This window comes from Equus quagga, chromosome 2 (assembly GCF_021613505.1).
Source record: "Equus quagga isolate Etosha38 chromosome 2, UCLA_HA_Equagga_1.0, whole genome shotgun sequence".
In the NCBI taxonomy this organism is placed as follows: domain Eukaryota; kingdom Metazoa; phylum Chordata; class Mammalia; order Perissodactyla; family Equidae; genus Equus; species Equus quagga.
The window spans coordinates 18625202-18632101 of NC_060268.1; the positions used below are offsets into that span (position 1 = coordinate 18625202).

At 36.4% G+C, this 6900-nt stretch overlaps 1 non-coding gene across 1 annotated transcript; it reads left to right on the forward strand.

Moving 5' to 3' along the window:
- Positions 1 to 6363: 6363 nt before the first annotated feature.
- Positions 6364 to 6498, forward strand: LOC124236523 (small nucleolar RNA SNORA1). Its single transcript, XR_006887760.1, has one exon. It is a non-coding gene; the product is annotated as a small nucleolar RNA SNORA1 (small nucleolar RNA).
- The last annotated feature ends 402 nt before the right edge of the window (positions 6499 to 6900 follow it).

Genomic DNA, 6900 nt, shown 5'->3' on the forward strand with positions numbered 1-6900 from the left:
CACCTGCCAAATAGAACAATACCCGCTCACCCGCGTTGTGCGGGGTCTCTGTAGGCACTTCCAAAGGAGGCGAGGGAACTCAGAACTGCAGCCCCAGTTTCTTCTTTCTGCTCCACTTGCACATTTTTTCCCCTAGTCTGCCTCCAGGTCTCTCTCACTTCGATATAGGAATGACACACCTGTCCTCAGCTGTTGTGTTCCACAGTGTCTCAGAGGCCACTTGGGGTAGTTGGTAGCTGTCTCTACTTCTGATCTTTGGTAGTAGAGTTTGTTTCCATCCAGCAAGGAAACAACTTCCCTGTTAGTGTCCAGATTCTTAGTGGTGGTGGTCCCATGGCCATGAGACCAGGTCCCGAGAGACAGAGTTTTCAGCTTTACCGAACCAATGCTCTCTTTCTGGAACTCCATCCCTTGGGTGGAGTGCTTGAATTTGCCTGACAAAGCCAGTTTTGAGCCTCATGATGCTTTTTCTCTTAGGAGACGCTTCGTTTCTCTCTGTGGTCTGGTTTCTATTTTCACTCTTTTTTAGTCTATAAGACATATTAGTATATGTTTGGACTCCTATTGAAGACCTGGTTCAAGTTCTTACCCACGATGTTCACACACGGCATACAAATCAGAGGATGTGGCTGTTGACCTCCGCTTAAGTTTCTGTAAACAGATAAGGAGGCTTTGTCTTACCAGTGTCAGCTCTGGCCCAAATAAATCATCTTACACCACATTTCTTCATTTGGTCAGACTAATTTATTTATTCAGAGTACAGGAGGGAGAAAGATCTCTCTCTTCACTGCTAGTCTAAATATTGTATTAACCAAGCTGCCTGCTTTGTTATTGGCCTTCGGAGAGTGAATGGCAGGGCATATGGGGGTGATTAGGAGTCCATGTTTTTTGTTATAAAGTATTAATTGCACATTCTAGACCAACAGATGAGCAAGAGGTGAGTGGAACCCTCTTCGTCTCGGGTTAGATGAGGAAAAAATGCAGAGAAAACATGGTGAATGCTAAGTGAGCATGAGTTTAGAAACAGGGGAAGAGGGACCCATGGATTCTGCAAGCAGTGTAGAGTTTTGTGGCACTCTGAAGATGGAAGACAGAACTAAAATTCAGAAAGCATCTCTGCATATGAGTTTGGGAATGGAGACATTAAGCCAGAAAGACCTTTCTTAAATCATACCCCAAAGAGCTATATTAAGAGGTGTGAAAATGATGGTGGTTAAACAAAGTGGGGTCCAGTTGTGCCAGGACCAAGAGAGACAAGTCTGACACGATAGCAATGGAAGTCTCCTGTAGTAACCCAGAAGAATAAAGACAAATAGTTGCAAAGGACACAAAACTGAAACTGATTATTCCTAAAACATACCTTATTTTCAAGTTTTTCCTTATTTAAGGTCTTTTATACCTTGAGTTTTCTTCATGCTCATAAGGAAGCTAGTGTTTATAAACTTGCCACTTTGGGCCACTGGGCTACAGTGGATGCCATGAGAGAAAAGGAGTATAGGCCAGAGAAATGATTTTGCATGAAGAAGTGGGCCTTGAAAAAGGAAGGGTTGCATCAGTTCTTAGATACTGAGAAGGAAGCTCAGATGTTTGGGTAAAATGAGAGATTCCAGGACAGAAAGCACATGTACAAAGTTTCCTGTGTTCGTTACAAATAATTTTCTTATTAATTCCCTGCAAAAGTTCTGGGAATTAATACTTTGTCTCTATATAACTTTTATGTGACATGAAAGTGTTCGTTTTAAATCACCTTCAGTGAATTTAGGAATTTTCTCTCATACTCTATAATTAAATGTTGGCAAATATGGTTAGAAGGTAATAATGACTGCACCCAACCAAGAATAGGAAATTTCAAGATTTTAATTTACTAAACAAGAGGTTACCAAGTCACAGAATGTAGTTCTTGAAAAATGGTTTCTTTTCTTTGGGCTACAAATCTAGAGAGGTTACCATATATATTTGTTTCCAGAGAACAGTGTCATTAAAAATTATAAATTCTTAGGTCAGGATCAATAGAAGTTTCAATGAGTAATGTTGTTTGATACAAGTCCTTAGTCAATGAATTATTTTTATGTAACTGGTTATTAAGACTTTGAAGACAAAGTGTTGAGTGTTTATGAATGTTTAGTGGAGCATGTCTCTGATTGTGGTCTTCATATGAGTTCATTGGTGTTTTAAAGTGAGGATCACAATGACGGTAGAACTGCTAAAATTGTGTCATCAAATTGGTGCAGGTGTCTTCATTCTCCTAGAAGGTTGCCTCTTAGTGTTTCTATAATATGAAAGCACTCACATGACACTGATTGGGAGAGCAAATCTCTAGCACGGTTATCTTCCACTTTAGGAGTGGGCATAAGATATTACTACCCTTGACTGTGCTAGTTCTATTTGTCAGTTGAATGAATTCAGCTCGATCTTCAAGGTCACTTCCAATCCCAATGTATGATTCTTAACCTGATTATCAGTTAACTGGGGGTAGAGAGATTTAAATCTTTAAAATATCGAAACTTCCCATGCTATACATTTACTCATTTTATTTTATGCCATTTAATAATTTAGTGCTTATTTAATATTAATTTTTTATTTGGTATTTTAGAATTTTGTTGTTGCTAGGATGGAAAAGCTATTACTGTCCCACATAATCAAGCTATCTCATAATTTCTAAGAGATCTTTCTGTCGACAGTCTTATATTTTCTAGGTAGACACAGCAGCATACCTCATGTATTTGACATCTAGAGTAGATCATTTTTTAGCACTTCGTCCTCTCTGTGACAAAATTATTTTCAGTAATAATCATGAAAGGAAACAAATAATAATAATGCCCAGAAAAGAAATGCAGACAGACTAGAATTTTCTTAATTGAATTTTATATTTATATCCATGTCAGTTAGAATTAACATTAAAGATAATACAAGTATTACAATACTTAAAAGGAAAAAAGATATGAGTTAATACTTTTCAATTACCTTTATGTATTTTTCCAAAAGAGGGGAATTTATATCTATCTATATATAGTCTGTTTCAATAATTAATAATGTTACAATGTCTATTTTCCAGCCTTCACTTCTAGAAATTTGTTAAACTTTGGAAAAATCAATCTTGGTATAATCAAAGTATAGCTTTGTTAATCTTTGCTCATAGTAGGTAGACTATTTCCATTAGTTTTAAATTTAAAGGTTTTTTTTTTTCATCTGAAGCAACAGATATACAAATAGGAAATTTTTAAACATAAGGATAAAATTTTCAGTGATTCATAAACATCCCATTTCTTAATACATTCTAGAAATTATAATGTTGCCCATGTCTATGTTTCCTAGGGGTCTATTCTATCAGCTTCCAAATATCTCTGCGCATAAAAATGTTCCGTTAAAATAACTTCATCAGAAAGTCATCATAAGTTTGTATTACATTTGGTTGAAATATTCAAAGCTTTCCTTCTTCTGCAAAAATCAGAGGAAGTAGCTGAATCATAGCAAACATTGTGGTTATTTGATCCACTGCTTGGGAATGAGTGTCCAGGTCTTGGGGGAAATGATGGAGGCGTTCAAGCCCAGTATATTTCATCTTTCTCCCGGCATGCATAAAATGGCAGAATTGAAGTAAATCCAGCTCAATTTCTTCATCTTTATAATCACTTTGATAAATAAACAAACATATATATATATATATTAAATCTACTGTTTAAATGCAGGAATATGTAGTGCCATAGGGGTACTAGATGCAAACAGTGCCTGAAGCAATCTTGATTAATTCTGAACTGTTAGGAACTTTCTCTCAATACAAATCTGTGTAACTGAGCCCTGTGTAATGGGTTGACCATACAACTAGTACAACAGTTATACAACTGTATAACTAGAAATTCTCCATATTGGCTTCCAGATATTTTACAAGTTATGAGGGAAAAATAATAAAATGTACTAATTTGAAACATAAATATATATTTACTAACAACAGTCACTGAAGCTGTAGTTTCAGAACTTAGACCAACTATATATATGTATATATATATTTTTTTTTCCAGAGAGAAATATTTTATCATTGACATTGTTTAGAATTGTGGTGATAATAAAAGTAGACTGGATTTTTCTTGATTTTGCTGCTGTTTTACAATTCTCTATAGACAACATGCACTTTTATGGATCTGAAGTCGACCACTCCCACCACCACGTTGTAGCAGTGACAGCGAGCGTTCTTGACCAGATCCTGACTGAAGTGAAATTGCCTCTAATTGTTCCATCATGTATGTTTCCATAGCTATTTTGTGAATAAGCCATTACCAAGCAAAAGAAGATTTCTTCTATCTCTAATTACTAAATATTTTTAATCAGCAGCAAGTGCTGAATTTTATGAAATAATTTTTTTGGTATCTGTTGTGATGATGATATGGTTTTTATCCTTCAATTTATAAATATAACACTAATGGTTTTCTGGAAGCTGAAGCAACCTTGAACTTCTGGAATAAAACCTACTTCATAATGTATTATTCTTCTGTATACTGCTTTTAGTAATTTGCTAGCATTTTGTTTATAAACATTAATAAACACTATAGGTCTAGAAATCGTCTTTTTGTATGTTACTCTTTTTCAGTTTTGATATTGGAGAATAGCGTCTCATTGAATGAGTGTGGGAGGTTTCCATTTTTTTGGTACTCTGTAAGAATTTATGTAATCTAGTAATAGTCTGTTCCTTGCAGTCTTGGTCCCTGCATTTTTTTTTTTTTAAAGAAGTAGTTTTGTATTTTATTATCTTCTGTCTACCATTCTCAGAATTAAGTTTATAATCTTGCAATAGTGAGCCTATCTCAATTTAAAATATAGGTGTGTTATCCTCTTCAATCTCTCTCGGAAACATTATGAAAAGACTTCAGAGTTACCAGTTGTCTCCTCTAACAGCACTATTTCATTTGATGTGGAGTTCAAGTCTTTGCTGTCTTGGCCGCGTTGACTTTAGTTTCTCTCTTGCTGGTGGTTTTCCTCAAATGCCTGCCAATTCTTTGTTATCTCTTTTCATGTGTAAATGAGGTTCTAGGTTGAGCAGTCCTGGTATCTGAAACAGAGTTTCAAGATATCTGCAGACAGCAAAAAGTTGCTAATGGCATCGGAAAGCCCTCCTCATCACTTCACACTTTTCACTCCCTACCCATGAGAACAAGCAGGCCTAGGACGGTTACAGTGAAGATTAGAGTGGATAAAAAATGATCCCTTCTTCCTAGTCCAAAAATATTCATTCTTAAGGATGAGAGTAAATAGTGGGGAACTATCTATAGTATCTGTGTGTGATACTGAAACTTATACAATTACAAAAGTGTAAGTTAACACTCACTTTACTTTTTGTTCAATGATTCAGACACAACAGGGGTTCTATTTGTCTTTGAATACACATGGAGAAGAATTTTCCATTTAGGTTGACATATCCAAACCCAGGCTCCTGCTCATAGAAAAGGAGTTAGGTGGTTTCCAAATCCTCTCTCTCTCTCTCTTTTTTTTTTTGACAAGGAAGTTTGGCCCTGAGCTAACATCTGTTGCCAATCTACCTCTTTTTTTTCTTTTTCTCCCCAAAGTCCAAATACATAGTTGTATATCCTAGATGCAAGTCATTCTTGTTCTTCTATGTGGGATGCCACCACAGCATGGCTTGATGAGCAGTGTGTAGGTCTGTGCCCAGGACCTGAACCAGTGAACCCTGGGTCACTGAAGCGAAATGCACAAACTTAACCATTCAGCCCCAGGGCTGGACCCTCAAATAATTAAGTTTTGAAATTACATGTGTACAGACTAAGACTCAAGAGATAAATTTATATAAACAATGGTTAATTTACATGGTTTAGCTTGAGAATTCTGTTCAATTTCACCTATTCTTTAGATTTTTAACTTTATTTTATATCTGAGTTCAGAACTACTCTATCTTAAACTCACGTCTTACATGGGCATTACTACTTGGAGAGAGAATGAGGCTCAAGTTGACCCTGCAGCTTAAGTAATGCATTAACATATATTAAAGCAACAGATGCTTTCACTGCCATCTTGAAAGGTACAAAGGGTCTGAGCCTAGAAGAGGACAGGAGAAGTGACACAGCCAGGATGTTTCAGTGGAGAAGGCAGGCATAGCCATCAAAGTCCTTGTAGACTGGGATGGGGGCAGGAATAAGAGGGAGACCTGAGGGGGCCTGGGGAGGAAGCCTGGTCAACCAGTGAATTCCTTCTCTGAAAAGATCCTTGCATCCTTGCTGTCTTTGCCCTGGTTCACTCTCTCATTTTCTCTCTGTCCAGATTATCACTATTGTTTCCTGATTAGTCCTCTTGACTAAAGTCTCCATTCTATTCCTACCCATCCTCCATGTTATCTTTCTAAAACATAAACTTGAAAGCCTCATTCCAGATGAAAGTGGGCACTGTTGTTCATGGCATCCAGAAATTATTAATGTAGCTATATTGAGACACAAGTTATGCTTCCATCACAGTAGGTTTGTTCCAGTGGTGACAGTGAAACCTGTAACATTTTTTGCTAGGCTCATGAGTGAAAATTGACTGTAACAAAACTTTTTAATATTAGAAATGACTAAAGAATAATATATTTTAGATAATCTGCCAATATAGCAATGTACTTCCCACAATTTAACTTCTAGGGCCTTAAAGTTAATTGGTTGAAGAAACTGGATCCCAAAGATCACAGGTGGGAAATTTTTAAAGTATGTCGTATATTCAAGTGGAGACCAAAGAAGCCCATCTGAAAGAATTGTGAACTGATGGACGTGACAACTGTGGATTGAGCAACATTTCTTTTCGAAAGGACTGTCTTGAAGATTATGACTCAAACTTTGGAGGAACTAAGATGATAGGCAGTGGAAGGAGTCACAACATGTGAAATTACTTAAATAAAAATTTATTGACTTTAAATAACTT